The sequence below is a fragment of the Protopterus annectens genome, chromosome 13.part0 (genome assembly GCF_019279795.1).
Source record: "Protopterus annectens isolate FY-2018-M chromosome 13.part0, PAN1.0, whole genome shotgun sequence".
Lineage (NCBI taxonomy): Eukaryota > Metazoa > Chordata > Ceratodontiformes > Protopteridae > Protopterus > Protopterus annectens.
In genome coordinates this window covers 1,332,407,271-1,332,430,776 of record NC_056747.1, presented here as the reverse complement: position 1 = coordinate 1,332,430,776, position 23,506 = coordinate 1,332,407,271, and the positions used below count along the sequence as shown (strand labels likewise).

Below are 23,506 nucleotides of genomic sequence, written 5' to 3'. Positions count from 1 at the left end.
CTGTCTCCCCCAAGAAACAATGCAGTCTCATGTCAGTCCTGAATCAGCATTTCTGTCTCATTGAATCATGTTCTCCCCATCCAGGGAATCTCATTTCTTATTGGTACAGCTTGTGGTTTTTGTTGTTCAGTCGTTCTTACACTCGTGAAACCCCAAGACATACCCTCTACATTTCTTTTCTTCTGTAGCAAAGATTTTTGAAACATCAAGTTGCTTGTGACTTCTGTCAATAATTAGAATGCTAGCTATGATTTCAAAATGTGTGCGAAAATATTAATGAATTCACTTTGATAAAGATATTATGGCATGCCGGTGCTTGCTAGAGCAAAGCAGAAATACTGCATGCAATCATGAGTAGAGAGTAACAAAAGTGACTGCTCCGGCCAGTGAGATCTAAGTGCTCCAGTGCATGGAGACCACAGTACCGATATGTGTGGGAGTCCCCCAGCTTATGGTGTAATATTTAAGGTCTGAGATATTCTTTTTTGAAATGGCTTGTGCAGAATTTTCTTTCTGACCAGCAAACTTTGGACTTCTGTTCTGTAATATTCATTAAAAGCAATTATTTGAAAGCTGTATAAATTTAAAAAAAAAAAAAAAGATTTATAGCACCAAGGTTATAGGTATCAGTTTCATAAAATTTGAGATGTAACGTGAATCATCACTAGAGATGGGACGAAGGTTTTAAGGATAGATTTAAGCTGTATCTTGTAATTAAAATGGCTTCTCTTCTAAGTGAGTACCAATTAAAACATGGTTATTTCTGTAGTTTCTTACATTGCAAACATATTTGTTTTTGTTTCTTGAAGATATTCTCATAGTCATTCATATCAAACACATACTCAGACTTATAGACGTAGACTCGTATTTTGAGAACTGAAAAGTTTGGAAAAAATAGGAGGATAATTGTGATACAAATCTTTTTTATTTACTTATTTTTTTGAAAAGTCAGTAAATGTACTCGTAACATTAGCTAAGCAACTGCGCACATTTAAAGGAACTTTTCAATAATAAATTATTTCAATCAACAGTCGAAATCTCACAAGATATACTTGGTTATTTTACAAACAGGTTGGTGCTCTTAAACGTTTTCAGCCAGACGTTTTATAACATGGAATACTCCTTCACTGATTTATTTAGCTGCTTGCATGAGTTTACTTTTTATATAGGTCAGATATAAGAGGTTAAAGTATGTATTAATGAACATTATAAGAACACATGATAGTTTAAAACTGAATTTAGGTCTGTGAGGCTAAAAATTCTCAAGCCCTGGATAGGGAGACATTCAATATATTTCTAGAGCATGTTAGTTTTCTGGGATCTATACAAGATATATCCTTTGGCCTTAATAAAATGAATGATATTACAAAGTGATATTTGTGAGGTAGTTTTATTTTGTGTTTTCTCTATCCCACTGATGTTTTAAAGCATTTTTTACCATGCTGAAATGTATGATGAATCTTTACTGTATTTTTTTCTCATGTTTATATTTCCATTTCAGTGGATGAACTATTTATTTTTATGCATTGTCACCTTAACAATGCCTATATAGGATGATGCTTTCATCTGATTTGGCTCAGTGGTGTTTTACATAGATGTGACCTCACACAACACAGTTAACCTAATGATGACCTTGTGATGGAAATATTTATTTATCTATTTATTGTTTTTGTGTTAGGTATGGTTTCCTTTTGTTATTTTTCAAAATTATATGTGTTTTATTAGTTTTTCATGTTGTGCTGATTCATGTGTTTTGTTTTTCTTAACTTTACTATTTTGAATTGTGTACACTGATGTCGTATGGCAAAACTGATGGTTCTTCCTATTGCATGATGGGAATGCTTTATATCCTATTGAAGTATACTTTACTCAATTTGAGAGGTAAAACCTGGTATTTTCCATCAATGAGACTGGAAGTCAAACTGAAAGGCAGATCAGTGGAGTTGTGGAACAATTTATAGTTGACTGCTTTCATTTTTACTACCACTAAATACAGAAAGTTTTCTAAAACAGATTATTTAAAAAATAAACTGAATTGCACATTACATTAATCTATAGGTTCTATTTATTTTTAAAGTGCACCTGCTATGTAAATTAAAAAATATGTTTTATTCTGTAATTTTTCCTACCAAACTTCTATTGACATAAAACTATAGTAACTTGATGTGGTGCTAAAACCGCAGTACATAATTTGAGGATTTGAAGGCCTGTACTGTTTTTATTCCAAATAAGTTTTGTTATTGTTCAAGCTTAAACAATCACAACAATTCAACAATTTAAAATAGCCTATACAGTTTTAGGATTGCTCCTTTTCATTCCTTAATTTTTGCGGCAAAACAACTCCTGGGTCTGAAATCTTTCCTCTAGGGGAATGCAAGGAAGTCATCTCCATAACATTCAACAGGAAAGAGAAATAAAAATCAAAAACATATATTTACTTAGCTGCAGTAAATACAGCATTGAAAGGTGCAAAAAAGTATAAAGTAAATATCAGAATAGAATATTCTAATGAATTGATATTTACAGTACTATTATAATGCATTGATGTTTTAACTCTTACCTCACTAGTATTGTGGGTAACTAAAAATGAGTGTAAAGTCATGACATGTGATGACTCCTTAGCTGGCCTGTGAAGGTTCACTGAAAATCAGTTATCAGCCTGTTCCAGGTTAGAATTTCAGCAGCACAGAAGGCTACGTCATCAGTTCTTAATTTTGTTTCAGGCACAGAGTGCAAGATGTGACCTGCACTTGTAAGGTCTCGATAAGTGTTACACCTGGACATAGCCCCTACTGTATCTGCAGTAGAATCGAGATGCAACTTTCCAGGCATGTACTGCAGTGCTCGAATTGGAGCCTTAAGCTTAAGGGTAGGTCATCTTAACGTCTTAGAAAAGTAGCGATGGGTACATTAGTGGTAAACATCAGCAGATTTTGCAGTACATAACTTGACTCAAATTTCTCAAGAGCATCATATAGGGAAGCAGAAACAGTACTCCTGTACAGTATGATGGTGAGGAGACAGAATAAGAAATTGTGTGCAATGGTTTTGGCTGTGGGTAGTTTGGAATATGACAGAACATCGCCAAGAGTTGTTTATGCATTATTTAAGTTGGGCCTTGAAGGTAGCCAGGCTGTCTATCTGCTAAAGGTTTAGAGAGATACAATTTCATAATTTGGCCACATGCTTAGTGGTAACAGATTTTGTCGCAGATAGCAAGTATTTATTTGGAGAGCGTTGGTCTCTACCTGTTGTTACATTTTTGCATGATATTTTTCAGAGATAGACATTTGTCTGGTTTGTGTATTAATTAATCCCTGGTCAGTAACTGTGTGTAGGTAAGGTGTTGCGTAAGCGCTAACCAGTTTGTCTGAGTGCTATGCAGTGATGGTAGTAAGAAGGTAGATTAGCAGTAAACCTTACAATTTTGTTATAACAACATTCTAGGTCTTTGTGAGGGTAATTTTACAGTTTGTGAATATATAACATTAACAAAGAAGTGAAGAAAGTAGGTATGATGTTAGTTGATTTCTTGGCTTTAGAATTAGGTACGGTTTGGATATGTACAGAGAAGCAAGTTTTTTATGTGTTTTTTTAACAATCAGAATTATGCTGAACTAACTTCAAATCATCATTGATTATTGTTCCTAGTGACTTGCTTTGCAATACTAACTCTAACGGCAGTAATATTTTTGTGGTGATATCGAATGAGTGTTTCACAATAAGGAGAGTTTGGGAGTTAATAACATTATTTTGGTTTTGTTAGGATTGAGGAGGAGGTGAGTTTATTAGTTTTGTGGCCAGTTTGCTGTGCTAAGATGAATTCCTTGATTTCTTGGTGGTTTTTCTTTTTTTGTTTTTGTAGTGTGTCTGGCGTTGGTGCAGGTGAAACCAGAGTGGAGCTGTCTACATACTACTGCACTAGTGTTGCTTGTTTGCTGGCTGAATGAAGTTTGCTGGTGAACATATTAAATAATGGAGGACCTGAGATGAATCATTCTTGTATGCCTACTGAAACTGGTAAGAAAGATTAAACAATCTCCTCCCATTTAACTGCCTGTTGCCTGTCAGACAGGTAGCTGTGTTACCATGTTTAACATAGTATATAAAGCCGAGTTGACCAGATCCCATGTATCTGAACTAAGAGATCTTTCAGTATGGCAACCTTTATTATGGAAGGCAGACTTGACAGTTTTATTACCCACAAACAATACTGCTTCAGTTTCAGTAGCATTCATGAATGTATGTATTTTTCCAAACCTACTGTTGTCCAGCTTAATGTGGATGCTTGTAAAAATATAATTTAGCTTGAAGACAGAATGAATACTGCTGGAATGATACCCAGCTCCAGCTTAAGTTTTTTAAATCTTCATTCTGCTGTCTACACATGCATCCTATAAACTAAGATGAACTTTGACCGCATGTGATGCAGTACAATAACTGCACTCGGGGGAAGGGGGGACAAAGGTTTTGCACTAGCATACATTTTCTGAATGATATGAAGTCTGAAACTCAGTTTTTAACAGTGACATTTAAAATCTAGATACACCTGAGAGATCCAACTGAACTGCATGGCCTTCATAATATAAACAGTAGCACAACAATACCAGTACACTATAGCAATATTAAAAGAAAAAATATTGACAATAACAGTAAAAAAATCTGATTAAGACAATATCTGAAAAATATGAAACCAGACAATGAAGCAATGGTTTTTACTGGAGTAGCAAAGTTACCACAGGACTAGCTCAAGTGTTCTGGCTACCTGTGCACAGTTATTATAGCTTGAACTAGGCTAAATCAATTATTTATTGGCAGAGTTTTGCTTGGAACAAAGCCAATTTTCAGCAGAGGCCCAGGGAGAAACACTTTAGACATGTGTCTTTGTACTGTGGGAAGGAAACCAGAGCACCTAGAAGAAACTCACACAAATGCAGGGAGAACATGCAGACTTCACACAGAAGGCTCCCCAGCTGAGAATTGAACCAGAGAACCTTTTTGATGTGAGGTGACAATGCTACCGCTGCACCACCACGCCATCTGAATTATATACATTATAACATCTGTGTTGGTCAGATAAAATATTTAACATCATGTTTTACACTCACAGCACTTTATTTTAAAAATAATATGAAAACCATATGTTATACACGGAGTTATAATTATTAATTTGATGCTTACAACTATTTTAATTGCAAAACATAGAATTAATAGAAATCAGCTTATGTACGTGTGTATTCCTATTGAGAATTGCATTACCTTTCTGTCAAGATATATTCTGCTTAAATTGTAATTGTTTTATAATTTATTCCCACCCTCTACTTTTTTTCTCTTTTTATCAATGATAGAATAATGAAGCCACATTAATACCTGCTACTTGACATCTGACATCTAAATTGCAAATATTATACTATGATCATACTGTTTAGACACAAATATATTCTAATTTATATAGCTTTTATTATACCATACTGTGATTTATCCAAACTATGTTATTCATCTACATTTAGTTATTTCTGTGCTTTTATTATACCATACTCTGATTTATCAAAACTCCATCATTCATCTATGTTCAGTTGTTTTTGTGTTTTTTTTTCACATGTTGCAGCTATACTTTCCTCAGTGGAACCTGACATTGGACTACTGTAATTAAAACTCTACCCTGGGTAAATAAATAAAACAAATATATGTATGTACGCAGCAGAAAATGGATCATTTGGCTTCATTCCACCTACCCAAGCAAGTTAAAACATAAAACAAACAAATTAATAAAATATTATCACTGATGTACTAATAGTTGGATGGCAGCAAATTGAAAAATGAGAAGTCAAAAAGAAACTAAAATCTTCAAACAGCATTTCTGTCATCAATAATATACGCAGACTGAATTAAATCCATGGGCTACAGGACTCTAAAAGTTATAAATCTCAGTTTTAATTTGCAGTCATATCATGGCAGATATAACCTTACTTATGTCCGTACTATGATTGCATCTGTGCATATGTATTCTAATATTTTATGTAACTAATTACTTTAGATTACAAATATTGTGACTCATGACATCCAGTCTGAAAAAATGGCAATTGTGGTGAGCGCACATATCTACGAAAACAATAGATAGATAGACAGACAGATATATAGGCAGACAGATGACACAATTCCTTTCATTGTGGCATTGTGAATATAAAATGAACATGCACTGACTCAAGACACCTTTGTCCTGCACTTCTGTGTATATAGTGGTACGAATAGGGCATTTCAGCTACTACAGACTGGTGTGCCTTAATGACCAGATGATTCTGTTAACATTTACTGCATTTCCATAGTTGAGACTAGGAAGTGGAATATAAACTGATCCAGAGGCGCTGTTTTTTCTTCTTGGTGGACTGATTAATCTAAATCCAGAATAGGTTAACATTTCTCTTATCACTACCACATTGCAGAGAATGGGCTTTCTTCCTGATCTAACCTAGCCTGAAATTGGCCCATGCTGCTATTCTCTTATTATATATAAAGCATTTTAAGGGAGTTTTAGCTCATGTATTTGCCTTTATTAATTGTGCCTAGATAGATGCTGTACACATCTGTAAAATAACATGCAAATAGAATAAAGTGTGAAAATGAATGCTGAGCTGGTTTAAGAAGCAAAAAAGCATGCATATGTGTGGACCACTATTAGCTACATATATGGTACTGACAGGTGCATGGCTTCATACAGATACATTAAATATAACATCACAGAAAAAACCTGAAGATCCTACCACTTGTAAGCAGTAAATCGTATACCCTTTCATTAGTATTAGCAAAGCCTTTTCTATGGTAAAGTACTATCCCCACTACACACACGCACACACACACACGCACACACGCACACACGCACACACGCACACGCACACACACACACACACACACACACACACACACACACACACACACACACACACACACACACACACACTATTAGGCCAGAAGCCAGCAGCAGAGCTTTCATTTCAATCTGAACTTTGCAAAAGGTAAAGCTGGCATTCTTTAGGTAGAATTCTGTCCCACTCTACAACATTACTTTATCCACAATTTTCAAAAATGTGCACTTATCTAATAGGCAAATGGGATGCATTGATACATGTTACTGATTTTACCACGTTACTGTAAATGTTTTCAGGTGAAACTCCCCACCCCCAACCCCCAACGCTGATATTGAATCAAATTTCCTTGGCTCCCAATTGATTGGACTACTAGAAGCTGCAGTCTCAACACCCAAATGCCTTCCAGGACTTGCCTTAAGGGAGAAAATAACATAAGAAAACAACTAGGCTGAGATCAAACAGAGGACTTATCATTTTTGTGAGAAGTCTAGTAATCCGGGACCAAATGAGACATTTGTTATGATTTCACGTTGATATTTAGCTCTGCAGCTTTTCTTCACTAAGAAACCTGGATTATTGAAAAAGCTCTCACATAAATTACATAGTGATGGTCATGAGTTCATTAAACTGTCTTTAGTAGTTACAAAAAATATATTTTTAAATCTATGTCATATGACATAGTGTGCCAATTTGCAAATTGCTATTTTACTAAATTCAGAAAGTGCATATCACTTAGGCTAAGGCATTTTCCACAAGGGCTGTGTAGAAATAAACAAGTTGGATGCTTTATAATTAAATGGTGAACAAACTTTTTCAAACTTTTCTGCCATTTGATAACAGGACAAAACAAATCTAATTGGACAGATGGCATCTACCTTCTATGCTTTAGAAATACTGTCCCATTCCCGTTCTATTAAACCTGTACCTTTTCAAACCAAAATTCAATATTCCACGCTCAGAGATTGCCTGTCTTGCCAAATCTAGCTGGAGTCTTCCTTATGTGTTACAGAACAGTATATGCCCGTTTCCACACTCAGGTCACAAGCCCTTTACACAAATCCACTCCACTTGTAACGTCTCAATCCCAGAAATCATACCCCCCCCCCCCCCCAGCAAAAACAGCAGTGTGGACTATTTAACAACTGAAATATTTAGGTAAGCACTCTGATAAAACAGGACTTACCGTTTAATGGGAAATGCCTTTAAAGTCCAAGCAGAAGCCGTTTGCTTCTGTCTGTTAGTTTAAAGTGTGAAGCCAGCACTTTCCTTGCTTTTCTGGGCTGTGAAGAGTCAGGGTTACTGAGCCAGTTCCCAGGACAGCTGTTGCTGCTGTTGCTGACGTCCAACTGTCTTGACTTGAAACCAGAGTTGCTTTAGGTAGTGCCTCCCTCTCTGACACTGAGAAACTCATCTCACTGTCAGGGATCAAGTACCCTCCTTAGAATCAGGACTTCAGTCTGAGTAGTTTAGCAACAAAAATACGTCTTCTTCCAACTAATATGCAGTGTATGAACCAGCTCAGGAAATGCAGGAGTTAACTGGAAATTTAAGCATGCCTTTATGTAAAATAAATAATGACCCCCCCCCCCCCCCACCCATCTCTGTGAAATCAGTGACTGGGTCAACATGTTTTGGGGCATTTTCAATAAATGTGAAATGTGAAGACTGACATTCTACAATGCAGCTGTTTGTTAGTTTTGCTCTAACTCACACTGGAAAACCTGGAAAGTACAGCAATACTGACTGCTTCACTTGGACAGTATGTCCAGAATTCATCTGGCAATCAGTCTAATTAGTGACTTCTGAGAAAAGAAGGAATAGCATGTCTTCTAATATGTTGTCAGGTCACCTCTAGCTCCTCCTACATTACGACCCTAACCCAAGCTGTGATTTTATGAGCATATAAACCCTACTTTGAAGATGTCACAGGAGAATATTATTTCACGAAGAAACCAACTGGTTTCAAAAAGTTTAGTGGTGCTAATAACATATCCTAAGGGAGAAAGTGAAAACCAAATTTTCCAGCTTCGTCATCCTTGCTATGAGAGTACAACTTTAATTATGAGAACATTTTGGGAAAAAAACAAAACTTTTTTTTTTTTACATTTTTTTTTACATTGTGGAGGTAAAAAATGGACTGGCTGTAATGTTTGTTTACTGAATAAATACTGTTACAAATGGAAACAAATTATAGGTGGCAATGGAGTCTGAATCAACAACAGGGAGTGGAAGTACCTAAATTGTCTCTGCCTTTCTACAACCTGCTGCTAGGGTATCGTTTTTTGGACCTTATTGGAGGATACACCTTTATTGTGCTGATCAGCGGACTTTTTTCTTTATTTTGGTTTTGGTGGGTATTTGGAGTCGGAGAGCTTTTGGAACAAATTATAGTTTCACCTTTTCTCTGTCTCCACATTATCATCAGGTTTTCCTGCGGCATTAGGTGTAAGTGCACTGGGTTCATAGTCAGAAGACAGGTGAGCTAATTAAGGTTGGGGGAATGGCATAATGGTCAAGGTGTTTAGCTCACAGGCACAAAGTCCAGGGTTTGATTCTCATCTTTGAAAGGAGAAATTGTCTAGCCTTAAAATGGCCCCCTAAGGGCAGTTAGTTTAGTACTTACCTATTACTATTTGCACTGTAGTTACTGTTCTGTAAGCACAGCATGCTAGATTCATGTTTTGCACTAACAGTGAAGCAACAATGTAGAGTAAAGTTATCATGAGCTGCAGAATACGCCCATGAGATTTGTGCAGCATGAAATTTGTGTAAATGCCATGCAGGCTGTATAAGTATAGGTACATCACTGCCAACAACAAACATTTGAGAGCAAACAGAATGGCTCATCTTAAGTAGGACTGAACCTCTCTTTCTATATCACATGCCTTTGTAAAATCTTGAGGCCAGCCTCCCCAAGGAAGCTCCATGTTCTTTAAGAAAAAGGCCGAACAGGTCTGAAAATGGGGTTCCTATTAGATGACCGAAGATGCATTCTATCGAATGCATCTTGGTAGAACTTAAAACAACGAAAAGGCAAAATAGCAAAGTGGCTTTTAAGCAAATTCTTTCCCAGGGAAAGAATTTGCTTGGCTGCTTCCATTACTTTGCCGTTTTCAGCACTGTAGTGCAATCTCGGATTTGGTATATTTAAGTAGGGAGGGTGAGGGGGGGGGAGCTCCCACTTTATGTATTCTTTCAATTTTTTTTTTCTTTTTTCTTTTTTTTTTTTTTTGGAACAGCGATTTTTTTTTCCCTTGGAAAAAATTGCTGTTCTGAGCTTTCGAGATTGTAAGCTTTCACTGACATGGGGTTGATTATTCATTGTTCGCTTTTTTAAGCATTCGATGATATAATATAGACCCTGGAAATATTCTGTATTTCAAATACTAACTCTTTTTGCAGTTTTTGTGGTACTGACATGTTAAACAGAGAAACATATATCAGTAAATGCAGGTATGCAATTGCAAATAACTGGAAAAATAATAATGTTCTGTATCAGGTATTTATTCCATTGCTGTGTAAGTTGATTGGGAGAGCTCCTTCTGTACACTGAAAATTGGCCAATGACTCCTTGTAAGAAGTAGCACTTTATGTTTGATGTGGGGACTGAGATCATTTTCTGATACCTTAAGAGACTTGAGTTTTTTTTCTGTGTAATGGTGAGAACTGGTGCCATGCCAAGGGGTGATGTGTCAGTGACTGTATATTGCAATGTCTTGCTATATCAATAGATATATGAGTGTAACTAGCCAAACATTCTGATTATTGCACTCACGTTGTTCATATGCTTGAACATAAATATTGATTTTCTAGCAGAATACATGCAAAATAATAATTGCAGTCATGGTGGTATAATGGCTAAGGTCTTTGCCTCACTGACATAAGGTACAAGGTTTGATACTGGCATCCTGTCATGCATGCTCTCTCTGCTTATGTGGGGGGTTCTTTTCAGCTCCCAAATGTTACTACCTCAAGGAAGAAGGCACTGAGTTCAACCTCAGCCTTCCTGGTTGAACCTGAGAAATATGCTAACAAAGCACAGTCAAAACTAAAAGGAGCTGTGGGGCAGCAGCACATACTCTAAGTGGTGCGTATAAGGAGAAGAGTCATGTAGATCAGCCACTTTAGGCATCAACATTGGGATGCAGCGCCCTCTGGGTAGAGGAGCATACACCACAGACTGCATGCTGTGTGTTTGCTAGCCGCTTGCTGTAATACCTGATGATTTGGTAATATTGACTAATGTCATCAAAATGGGTGTGGGTATTTGCTGGTGCTAAGTAGGTTTAGGATATGACCCATGCCAGGGATCCATGCTAGTGGTGGAAGGGGTCTACATCCCCCTATAGGTGAGTATGTGCCTGACATAAAGCACAGAGCCCTGGTTCAGTACGGTTCTATTTTGCTGGTATCTAGTTTTCCAGCATGGGTTACCTGAGATAGCTCTGTTGAGTGAAAGCCAGATAACAAAATAATCAACTTGTCAAAAAGGAGCTAAGGATTTCTACATTTAATAAAGATTCACTGACAGGATGTAGCTTGGAAGTGGATGAAATGAGGGTGAAGAAGAGACCGGATAGTCTGGGTGTCCAGGAGACATGGTGGAAAGGCAGTGCAACAAAATCACTTGACTTGGGAGCCAGAGCCTATAACTCGGGGGAGAAGAGACTAGAAACGATGTGTGAATTGTGTGTGGTAAAAGAGTCTTCTGAAGACAGTCAAAGATGTCATCAAAATTAGTTATGGACTCACAGAGGTCAGACCCCAGTGTAAAAGTAGGGCTGTATTCACAGTCTCAGCCTGGGCCCTACAGCAGGGTTGTGAGGATGAGAAAAAAAGGACATTCAGGCAGCAGTTGCAGGACCTCCTGGAAAAAGTGGACAAAATGAGTTGGTTTAATAATGGGCAAATACTAATATCATGACAGACAGAGCAAGCTATGATGACTACCAAGGTCCACTTGGGCTTAGCAACAAGAATAAAGAAGATGAAGGCATTCTAGGTTTCTAACTGGCAAATGGCTTCTTGGTGGCTAGCACATGGTTCAGCAAGATAGACAGTCACAAGATCATGTACAAGATAGGCCAACTTGCAGCTCAGGTAGTTTTTCTCCTAGTAATGAAAGGGCTTTGGGCTGAAATCGAAGATTGCAAGGCCATCTACAAAGAAACTCTAGGCCACTAGCATAAACCACTAGTAGCTGCAATCAGCCACAAGCAGTGGTTAGGGAATAAAATAAGGCCATCAGAGACAAGGCTGAAAACCTGGAAATTGACTGGAGTAAAACCATAAGAGTTCAAGGAAATAGTCAGGGCTGTAGCACATCAGAACTAAGAGAAAATAGGTGATGTTAAAGAAGAATGGCAGCACCTGAAAACAGCGTGTGTGAGGACTGCAGAACAGATGTGCATCTGAGCCAGGTGTGACAAAAAGGTACATAAGGAAATCTGACTCTGGAATGCAGAAATCTAGGACATTGTGAAAAAAGAAAGAAGAGCAGGAAGAAATGGGAGATGGAAAGGTCAGATCAGGCTAAGAAGGAGTACTGGTTGGCTAATGACTTTCGGCTTTTCCCAGTTAGGGGTTGCCACAGCAGAACTCCAGTCCGCTCATGATTGGCAGTAGATTTTAACGGTGCCGAGTTGCCAGCCCAACACCCAACCTTCAATGAAGGCATGCCCATTCATGCTCACACCTACCTGCATGTCTTTAACGTCACTCGACTGCAGGGAAGGACATGCAGACTCCACACAGAAGGCGCTCCAGCCGAGAATCGAACGGGAGAACCTCTTGCTGTAAGGCAGGCAACAACGCTAACCGCTGCACCACTGCGGCTTTAAAGAGGTTAATAAAGCAGTTACAATAGCAAAGGACAAGGTGTCAGGAAAAACTCTAACAGCTTCTGGAAAGTGACTCAGCAGATGGTACAAAGTAGCTCTTTAAGGTTGCAAGGCAATGACAGAAAGAAAAAGACAATAGTAATCAGATGCCATCCATAAAGGGTACAAAAAACTTGCTCTCCAGTCCAGAGGATATCAAAGACAAATGGAAGGTGTATTTCCATCAGCTTCTAAATGAATACAACCCCATGGAAGCTGTGCTAACCCAGACCAATAACTGACATTATAATAAGTATGAATAGCACTGAGGAAAATAAAGGCAGGGTAAGCAGTAGACTCAGATGAGGACATGACAGTTATGAAAAATATGTTGGGGTTTGGTAGGGAATAAATAGCTCCTGAGGGTACTTATTGCCATATGGAGAGAAAGTCATAGCCTAGATGATTGTGGAATAAGCATTCTAGCGCCATTGTACCAGAATTAAGGGGACAGTTGCAGCTGTGGGCAGTATAGAGGTGTCAAACCCCTGTCACACTGCATGAATGTGCTGGAGATGGCGAGTAATAAACGGATAAGCAGAACATTAAAAATTAAGATGGGAGACGCGCATTTCATATTCAGATCAGGATGCAGCACAATAGACATGATGTCTGGAGTGGGACAGATACTAGAGAAGAAGCCACAGAGGAGGAAAGAGTCCAAACAGGCATTCCTAGTCCTGCACTGAGAGAATTAGTGCAAGCTATGCACAAGGACCCAGTGATATATGTACAAACAGTGCATTGATTCACAGGGTGGGATTCCTAGAGGGAGTGCATGAGCATCAGGGTTCGGCTCTGACCCCACTGCTGTCCGTATTGGTCATGAACTATGTTAGCAAACAGGTCAGAGAGGAAAGATCAGTAAACTGTTGTAGGTAGATTATGCAGCATTACAAACATACTCTGAACAGGAACTTCAGCAAATGAATGGGTAATAGAATGCAAAACTGAAGACACATACAGTAAACCTAAGTACAGACAGGTCAGTAGTCATGGCAGCAAATAGTGGAAATCAGAAGAAGCTGGACTGAGACAGAAGGAAAAAAAAGTGGAATGGGTTAACAACTTCAAGTACCTGGGAGGGGTGATTGAGGAGAAGGGACGGCTGAATGAGGAGGTCAGAGGTAGAATCAAAGGTTCTGCAGCCAATTAGCACAGAGTGTGGTGGGTAGTGTGTGACAGAAGAATGTCAAAGGAGCTGAAAAGCAAGGTGCACAAATCAGTAGTGTGACCACTGCTTCTGTATGCCATAGAAATTAGATCAGTGAAGACAGAGCAGTTGAGGAAGCTTGAGGTGATGAAAATGAAGTCGTTGAGATGACTGCTGGTATGCATGGTATTGGACAGACAAAGAAATGAGGACATCTGAGCCGAAGCCAAAGGAGCTACGGTCGAAGAGAATATCAAAGAGAGCAGATTACTCTGGATTGGTCACATGAGCAGGAAGGTAGAAGATAATTTGGTAAGAGACTGGAAGAAGGCAAAATAATGATGATGTCCAACCAAGGGCTGCATGAACTGCATGAGAGAACACCTATGACAGTTAGGCACGAATGGCAAAGAAGGTAGGAGAGAGGCACTGAACTAAGACAGGTGGCAACAGTTGAGACAACAATGTCAGCCCGTGTAGAAAATGAGAAAAGAAGGGAGCTGCTGATGATGATGATGGTAATGATGATGAATTACAGTCAAGCTTACAATACTGCTGAACACAAATATCCCTGCTAAAACATAGACATGAGCTCAGAGCATAGACAGAAATTGTTATGTTCACCAGTTAAACTATACAGAAATACAGTTCTGACAACACTATCAAAATAAAGAATGAAGGTTCGGCAAACACAGGATGTCGAATTAGAGTTGGCTGAATTCCATATTTCCGACCTTCATGTTTGCGAGTGTCCAGTGGATTGAATGCTTCTCTGCATTCCCTGATATGTGGTCGATGTTACGAATAGAGACTGCGGTACACTGTGGATTAGGAAATGTATCCTTTTCTTCACTGTAGTACGATCTTGGAGTTGGAATATATAATTTGCAGGGGGGGTGTGGGGGCATAACCCCCCCACTGGGGGGGGGGGTGCAGGGCAGCTTGTCCCCCTGCAAAAATGTGAAGTTCAGTGTTGTGCAGTGCATTCATACAACTGAAAACCAGAACATAACTAAGGTGCAGGGGAAACAGTATAATGCCGAATTCGAATACTCAGCATGACATTCAACATACTGACCTATTTACTCTGCCATTGCTTATGGATATATTATATTGGGTACACTCATCAAATGTTCTTTTTTCCTTTCTTCAGGTGATACTGAATTTTAAACAAAGACATAAAATATGACCATCAGTGTATTACAACACTAAAATCAGTAGTCAAACAAGCATTTGGCCTGAAAATGGTGCATCTTAATGTAAGAAGCCTCGGTAATATGGTAGAGAAAGTGTATATATGAAGTATTGTATGAAACCCTAACATGCTGTTAATGTCCAAAACATGGTTATAGCCTTACAGCTGGGCAGATTCATGATGAAAAAGCAAACACAGGAACAGTGTGTCAGTGTCAATGAAAAACTAATATTAATATACTGTGAACACTGTCCCTCCCTCCCAAACCCAGGAACCCCACTCGGCCTTTCTGAGAACACTGGAAAATATGAAGGTCTCTCCAAACACCATTATATTGGGTGACTTCAACTACCCAAACATAGACTGGGAGCATTACTCTAGCTCCAACACCCTAGCCCAAAGGTTCCTAGAATTTATAAACTCAAATGCTATGGAACAACTTGTTACCACTCCCACAAGAGGGGAAAACATACTGGACCTGATCATCACTCAAACAGATGCCATATGCTGCCCGGTTAAAAAAACTCCAGCTCTACTCAGTGGCATACCACCTGTTCAGAGGCGATCTGTGCCTGACGTATAAAGCCATGTCCAATCCGGAATTAATGGACATGCTGCACCTCAGAAAATCCAAATCCCATCGAGCTACGCGCTCGAGAGACTTGAACCTCAGCACTGAAATAAATAGGACATGCTGGAGGGTCAGATTCATAACCCAGAGGCTCCCTTCACTCTGGAATAAAATCCCAGTCCAGGTTAGGCAGAGTCCCTCATTGACTCTCTTCAAGAGGAATCTTGATGAGTGGATGGGAGATTGTAGGTTTACCCCGGGTATCACTTCTGTGTCACTGTTAGACAGAGGCACAGTATACTAACCTCAAAAAAGGGCATAGCAAAATAAATTTAAAATGGGTGGCGAAAGCCAAACACATTCTGGCTAGGCTTATAAATGCCCTAAGGTAGATAGCCTAGTATGAACCTATGAACCTATAATAAAATGAAACAAGCATGTTTGCAGAGGAGCAAGGACAACCCCCACCTCCACCTTACTTAAGTGTATCAACTCCATGGTCACAAAACTATGTAGAAAGGGCAAACTGGTCTCTTTGTGCAAATTACTGAAACTGTATATGTAGTCCACAAAGTAAACATTGTCAACAAATGTAACAGTGTCCGGCACCCAAACCCTAAAAATCCACACTGCACAAGTATAACCATACATACTGAACCTCATATCAATGCAAATAACATGTAAAACAATTACACTCAGTTTAATCCATTTGTTGTCCAAGATTAAAGGACTTGAAAAGACTGAATCTGATAAAACTATGTTCCCTAGCCGGAGTACCTAACTAAACTCACTTAGTTATGCAATGTACAGAGAAGACGACAAAGACAAAGAAACATACATGGCAGCTGTATTAGTCCATATCCACTACAATACCAAGCACACAAGAAACAGAAATTTCCTGTTTGGATGCAGTTGCTATTTCCAGTTATACTGGGGGATAAAAGCTCTCATAATTGACTGTATCTGCTTCAAACCAGATAAAGGTGAAATACTACTACCATTACATATACTCATGTGTCAGAATGACCCAAATGAAATAGGCCTGTTTGGTGACCTCTTTATGCCACGGAATAGACAACAAAAAAGCATTAATGGTTGCACAATGCACAGCCTTCAGCTTCCAGCAAGTAATAACAGCAGCCAACCACAAAAGTGGACAAAAAAAAACAGGATCAGCTATCGCTATATGAGAAGTTTTCATTTCAGGGACACTGAAGCAATCACATATTGACATTTGCATGCTGAAAGCATATGCCCCTGCACCATCCAAAAATCTCAGTAAAACCATATAGAAATGACATGACTTACTTTTAAATTACACAGAAAAAGAAAGAAATAATGTTGACTGGACAATATTGAGACAGCTGCAGCATTACATGATGCAGCAACCTTTGTCAGCATTAAGGCACAAATGTAAACATTACTCAGGAACATCAGAACTGAAATTAGGAAATTCATACGTAAAGGGGGTGGGACATGGGCCACTCACTAAAAGAAGGGTGATGAAACTCTTAGTAACAGTTACTGTGTATTATGGCATGCCTGCCAAAAATAAATAAGGCTGAATAAACTGACCATCTATGCAACAGCATAATGACAACCAACCAGCATAGTTCTTGAAGAGTGCTACTGGATTGCTATAAAAGACACCTGACATTCCTGTTAATCCATTTACCTTGCCATCCCATATGGAAGGCGCTAATCCCATCAGAGAGAATTTCTCCACTGTCATTCAGACAATAGCACAGAATATGTCACCTTTACCTGGTATATCAGTAGATGATCCCTACTTGCTGATGTTACAACACCAGTTGTTGATGTATTAACATCTGGCTTTAAACTAACTGCTGCTTTAACCATAAGGCACATTGCAGAGTCAGAAACCACAGCACCATATATATGGCCTCTACTAACTCCTTTCTACATGCAACAGATGGTTGGCATATCCAGTGCAATTTTCAATAATTTATGGCTTTGCAAGGAACAGAACTTAATCTTTGGAAGAATACCAAGCTAATACTAATATCAAAGGGAGCTGACCTCCGTGAGGTCCAAGCCTACAGACCCATTTACATATTATGTACACTGGCTAAGGTACCAGAATAAGGGGGCATCTAGAAGTAATGGAACACCTACTTAGACTCCAAAATCCTTACCAAGGTACAACATGGATTTAGAGCTGGCTATGGAGCCCACACTGCAGTAATTAGGCTGCTACAGCAACACTACAGTAGTTAGGTTACTATGGCAACGCTGCAGTAGTTAGGCTAATATACATCCCTTTTGGAAGCACAAGATCTGATAATGGGAGTTATGACACCATGAAATGTAACCTATGACTGAAAGAAAAAAAGCAGTGAATTCTGAAACTCACTGGTGTACCTTTTAGACATTTTTACAAGGGTACGTCTCCCCCTTGTACCCCCCCCCCCACACACACACATACATCAGTACTTAGACGTAATAATTCTGAGATCAGTGCATTTAAGAGCAGTGAGAATATTCCAAGGTGTTGCACCCTAAGACTTAGGATATGCTCCCACATTTTCACACTTTTATTTCCACTATTCCATCAGTCTTAGTTATCATGCTTACAATTTCAGCAGGTACCCGGCCAATAGATTACATACCATCTTAATCTTATAATGGCTAATGCTTTTGATATAGCATCCCATTCACTTCATTTAAAATGTCTTAAAGAAAAATGATTTGAAGAAAAAGCATTACAGCAGATTCAAGGAGATTTGGATTCATACTCCAGATTGATATTGTGGCAATAAAAGCTCCCTACCAAATGGCCTAACTAATGGATTGTTACTAAGATCATATCAGTGTGAGTGCTTTTCACAGTGTTTACTAGTAACATTTCAAATAACACTGGTAATGTACCATTAGTCCTACGTGCAGGTAACTTCACTTTGATTTTTAGTGATACCAATGTAAAGGCATTTAGGAACAATTTGTAAATATTTTATTTATTTATCTGTGTATGTATATTTGTTTGTTTAGATGGTTTGTGTATTTGTTTACCTGCTTAGAGGACTGATCCAAAAAGGACTCATTTCAGACAGCCTAGGAGTCACAATAGAAAAAGAGATGTATTTACATTTTAGACAAGTTAACAGAGATTAGTTTCAAACTATATATACAGAGTTATTACAAATGAAATGTCAGCATGAAAAGTATACAAAAATAAGTGAATATACATGCATATACAAGTTGCAAGATTCTTGTGAAATGTCTTTCTACATTGTTTCTTTGGGTAAGTAGAAGGTGAGATATTGGGGGGGACCAGACGAAGAAGTGAAGTACAGAAATAAACTATTAGGGTTAGTGAATAAAACGTTAAGAAGTTGTAAAGTAAGAGCTGGGTCTAAATGATATAGAGATAGAAGTTAACTGCTGGAGTATCAAACAGATCAAATTAAGTTACTGGAGGATGTTTAAGGGCAGTGCAGCTGGTTCTCCTTCCTATGAAGTCAAACAGTTTTGTTCTGAAGTTGTTGAAAAGTGGTATGTTACAGATACTACTTGGGCGTGAGTCCTAAATTGAGGGTGCAAGGACTGAGAATGCATGTTTGGTAGATGCAAGGGAATTTGCAGGCCTCACAAGTGTCAGAGTATTGTTGGCAGCATAGGAGAGGGCACAGTCATCACCATTTACACAGGTGGGGTAGGGGTATAGTGACAGGGTACAGAAACACTAACATTAGTGTAAGGGCATAGGTGTGGGTGTGGTAGCCATGCACATGACTATGAGGTTGGGGAGTCAATGATCACATCCTCCTGTGGTGAAGTAGTGCTTCAACTGGTGGAATGCTAGCTAAGTGTACCATATGGCTCACAGTGTCATGGCTGGAGACATCCTGTTCAAGGGAGGCATACCACATCAGGAACATGTACAAGTACCCTGTTATGGTGTCCAGTTTGGCATTCCAGTCGAATTCTGACAATGGCCCTGTGAATAGGCAGAGGAAGGTATCACTCATGGCATGGCTAAAGAAGACTATGATAGTGCTGAATTGTAGAACCCTGATTGGCTAGCCTGATGGTATGGGTTCATAGGTTCATAGGTTCATACTAGGCTATCTGCCCTAGGGCATTTATAAGCCTAGCCAGAATGTGTTTGGCTTTCACCACCCATTTTAAATTAATTTTGCTATGCCCTTTTTCGAGGTTAGTATACTGTGCCTCTGTCTAACAGTGACACAGAAGTGATACCCGGGGTAAACCTACGATCTCCCATCCACTCATCAAGATTCCTCTTGAAGAGAGTCAATGAGGGACTCTGCCTAACCTGGACTGGGATTTTATTCCAGAGTGAAGGGAGCCTCTGGGTTATGAATCTGTCCCTCCAGCATGTCCTATTTATTTCAGTGCTGAGGTTCAAGTCTCTCGAGCGTAGCTCGATGGGATTTGGATTTTCTGAGGTGCAGCATGTCCAATAATTCCGGGTTGGACATGGCTTTATACGTCAGGCACAGATCGCCTCTGAACAGGCGGTATGCCACTGAGTAGAGCTGGAGTTTCTTTAACCAGGCAGCGTATGGCATCTGTTTGAGCCCTTTGATCCTCTTGGTGAGGTACTTTTGGGGTCTTTCCAGTTGCTGCAGGTGTCTGGTAAGGTAAATCCCAAAAGGGGCATTGTACTCAATTATGGGCCTGATGAGGGATGAGTAAAGAGGCACGATGACCTCCCCTGATCTAGATGTGAATCCCTTCATGATTAGGTGGGCTATATAAAATGTTTTTCTAACCACTTTGGCCACGTGGTTGTCAAATGAGAGATTGCTATCAACTTGGGTCCCCAGGTCCCTAATGACTTCTTCTGTACTTAATGGATTACCACCTATGTGGTAATTTGTGGGCACTTTGTTTTTGCCAAAGGGGATAACTATACACTTTTTGGCATTTAGCTTGAGGCCATGGCTCTGGCACCAGTTGTCTGTTTCTATGAGGCCCTTTTGGAGGATGCTTGTGTCGGCTGGAGAGTCGATTATGGCGCCCAGTTTGCAGTCATCTGCAAACTTGGTCAGCCACAGTCTTTCAGTGTTGGCCTGTACCTCCGAGAAATATATACCGAACAAGAGAGGTCCCAGGACTGAGCCTTGTGGGACACCACTTGTAACTGGTTTGGAGTCTGACATGGCTCCAGCAATTCTAACCATGTGGGTTCTGTCCTTGAGCCAGTTTGCAATCCATCTAGTGACATAGGGGTTTATATTTAATCTGGTGAGCTTATCTATAATGCTCAAGTGGGGTATTGTATCAAAGGCTTTTGCGAGGTCCAGGTAGGCTGTGTGGACCACCTTCCCCTCGTCAATGGCCTTGGTGACTGTTTCAAAGAAATCAACCAGGTTTAAGAGGCAGGATCTGCCCTTAACAAAGCCGAACTGGGTAGGATCCAGTGTCTGTAGGTCCCCAATATCTTTATTTATGAGGTCCATGATGATCCTTTCCATAGCTTTGCAGACCAAGCTAGTCAGGCTTATGGGGCGATAGTTTCCAGGATCCGTTGAGGCACCACCTTTATGGAGAGGGACCACTGTTGCCGTATGCCACTCTTTGGGCACATATCCTGTAGTAAGGCTGAGATTGAACAGTAGTTTTATGTTTGGGTTTAGCTCTTCTTGGAGTTCATGTAGGACGCAGCCCGGGACACCGTCTGGTCCCACTGATGCTGTTTTTTGCTTTGGAGAGGGCGGCTCTTACCTGAGCATCTGAGATGTCAGGGGGGCAGCACTCTGCTGGGATAGATATTTGCCCTTTTGGTGGGGGGGGAGAAGTTTGCGCTGAACCGGTCAGCTAGGATGTTGGCAATGTCTGTGGGTTCAGTGTATTTTTTGTCATTTTGGACTAATTCTGAGCATATCTGGGAATTACCACCCAGGTTCCTAACATAACTAAAGAAAGCCTTGTGATTATCCTTAGTGTCCTGTGCAATTTTTCTCTCGAAGCTGGCCTTAGACAATTTTATGAGTGCCCGTAGTTTTTTGCTAATACTGATCAGTGATGCCTTCCCTTTTTGGGATTTTGCTCTATCATTTAGTAGCTTCCTCCTTCTATTGTATAGTTTGTTTATGGCTGGGGTCCACCAGACAGGACGTCTGCCTTTGGAGGATTGGGTCTTGGTTTTATTTGGGATCGCATGATCCATGCATTCCTGAAGGTGTTCATAGAATGCATTTATAAAGTATGTATCCATGCAGGAGCTGAAAAAGAATCAGCTACATCCAAGGAGCGTTCATGCTCATGGGCAGAGGCAGCCATGGACAGTGTTGATAGTGAAGCTATCAGTGTGTATCTTCTTCATAAAAATGGCATACAACTATGCAATGAGCATTCATTCCATATTATGGCCATGAAGGCTAATTGACTGTATCTGTATGGATCCACCAACTGAAGTCTCCTAGGCAGCAGCGCCCTTAAAAGGACAACCTACTTCCAGTCTCTATGCACCATGTTATTTTGCTTGCATTCCAGGATGTCCTACAGTCCCTGCAGTGGTAGCAGATCCTCATGTAGGCTGCAGAGCCCATTTAACATGTATGCCATAATGCAAGTAGTGGCTCTCTGTACCTGGATCACTTACGTGGGTATCAGCTGACTAATGTAAACATGTGTGAATGACCTGACACGTACCTCCCTGGACTACATGAAAAGAGACATGGAAGCACTCTCCGATCTTGTAGTCCAGGCAGGTATGACCCAAGCCCTGAGTAGCATCCTGCCATTGCCTAGAATGATACCGCAGCACAAGGACAAAATTATTGACTTCAACAATTGGCTAAGCTTCTGGTGTCATTCTAAGGGGTTCCAGTATCTGTCTGCCTAGGACGACATGGTTGACAGACCACCATGCTTTGCCAGAGATGGCCTGCACCTGTCACCGTTGGGATTCCAGAAACTGGCTAAGGTTCTTGCCACCCCTATAGTGCCTTTTTTAGGCAAGGTTCAAATGACAAATTCACCACTATAACAGGAACAAGGAAGCAAAAACTGAGGGTAATGCTACTCAATGCTAAAAGTCTAAATCTCAAAAATACACTCCTTCGAGGCACTCCTTAAAATGGAGAACATCGATATCTGTGCAGTGACTGAGACCTGATTCAAGGCTCTAGAGAGCACCCCTGCATTACCACGCTATGACTCATACCAGAGAGGGTGGCCTAATGGTTAAAGTGTTTGCCATGCAAACACAAGGTGCAGGGTTTGAGTCTCACAAGGGATAATTGGCTAGGCTTAAAATGGCTTGCAATGGCAGTTAGCATAGTACTAACCTATACCACACTTTTTTGGCTATCTAACCTGGACTGGAACACCAAAAGAGGAGGTGTGTCCATATTCATTAAGGATATCCACACCTCCAGGCTAGTTGCTCAGTATAATGCATCCAAGCTTATCCAAGTGCAATTAACTCTGAGCAAAACTGAAATCCAAATTGTAGCTTGCTACAGATCCCCTACCATACCCTAGGATTCCCACTCCTCTTTTCTTGATATACTGGAAAATATTAGGGTTCAACCAAACACCCTAATAATGGGCGATTTCAACTGTAGCAAACAAAATGTTCCCCTGCACGTGAGGAACTGCACGGCTCTCAGTGAATAGCTTCAAAAAACAAAGAATAAGCCAGCAGCAAGTAGACTGAGTCAAAAAAGAGTAGTTTAATAAAAACTACCCAAACAGCATAATGGCATCCAAAAACAAACCGGTTTCGGCAATGGTTGAAAACCCAGCCTTCTTCAGTGTACAGCAAGGAGCCAAAACAGAAATGCTGTATTTAAGCAGATAAAGCCATGCTGATTGGTTACAAAATTTTAAACATGTGCTAATTGTCAA

General features: G+C 39.8%; 1 protein-coding gene across 1 annotated transcript in view; it reads right to left on the bottom strand.

Annotated features, from left to right (window-relative positions):
• LOC122788286 (sodium channel protein type 4 subunit alpha-like) overlaps positions 1-8,226 on the bottom strand; it is a 1,768,016-nt gene extending 1,759,790 nt beyond the window's left edge. Inside the window, exon 1 of the mRNA XM_044055359.1 lies at positions 8,050-8,226. The gene's annotated coding sequence lies outside the window, so the exon portion shown is untranslated. The remainder of the gene's footprint in view (positions 1-8,049) is intronic.
• Between the last annotated feature and the right edge of the window lie 15,280 nt (positions 8,227-23,506).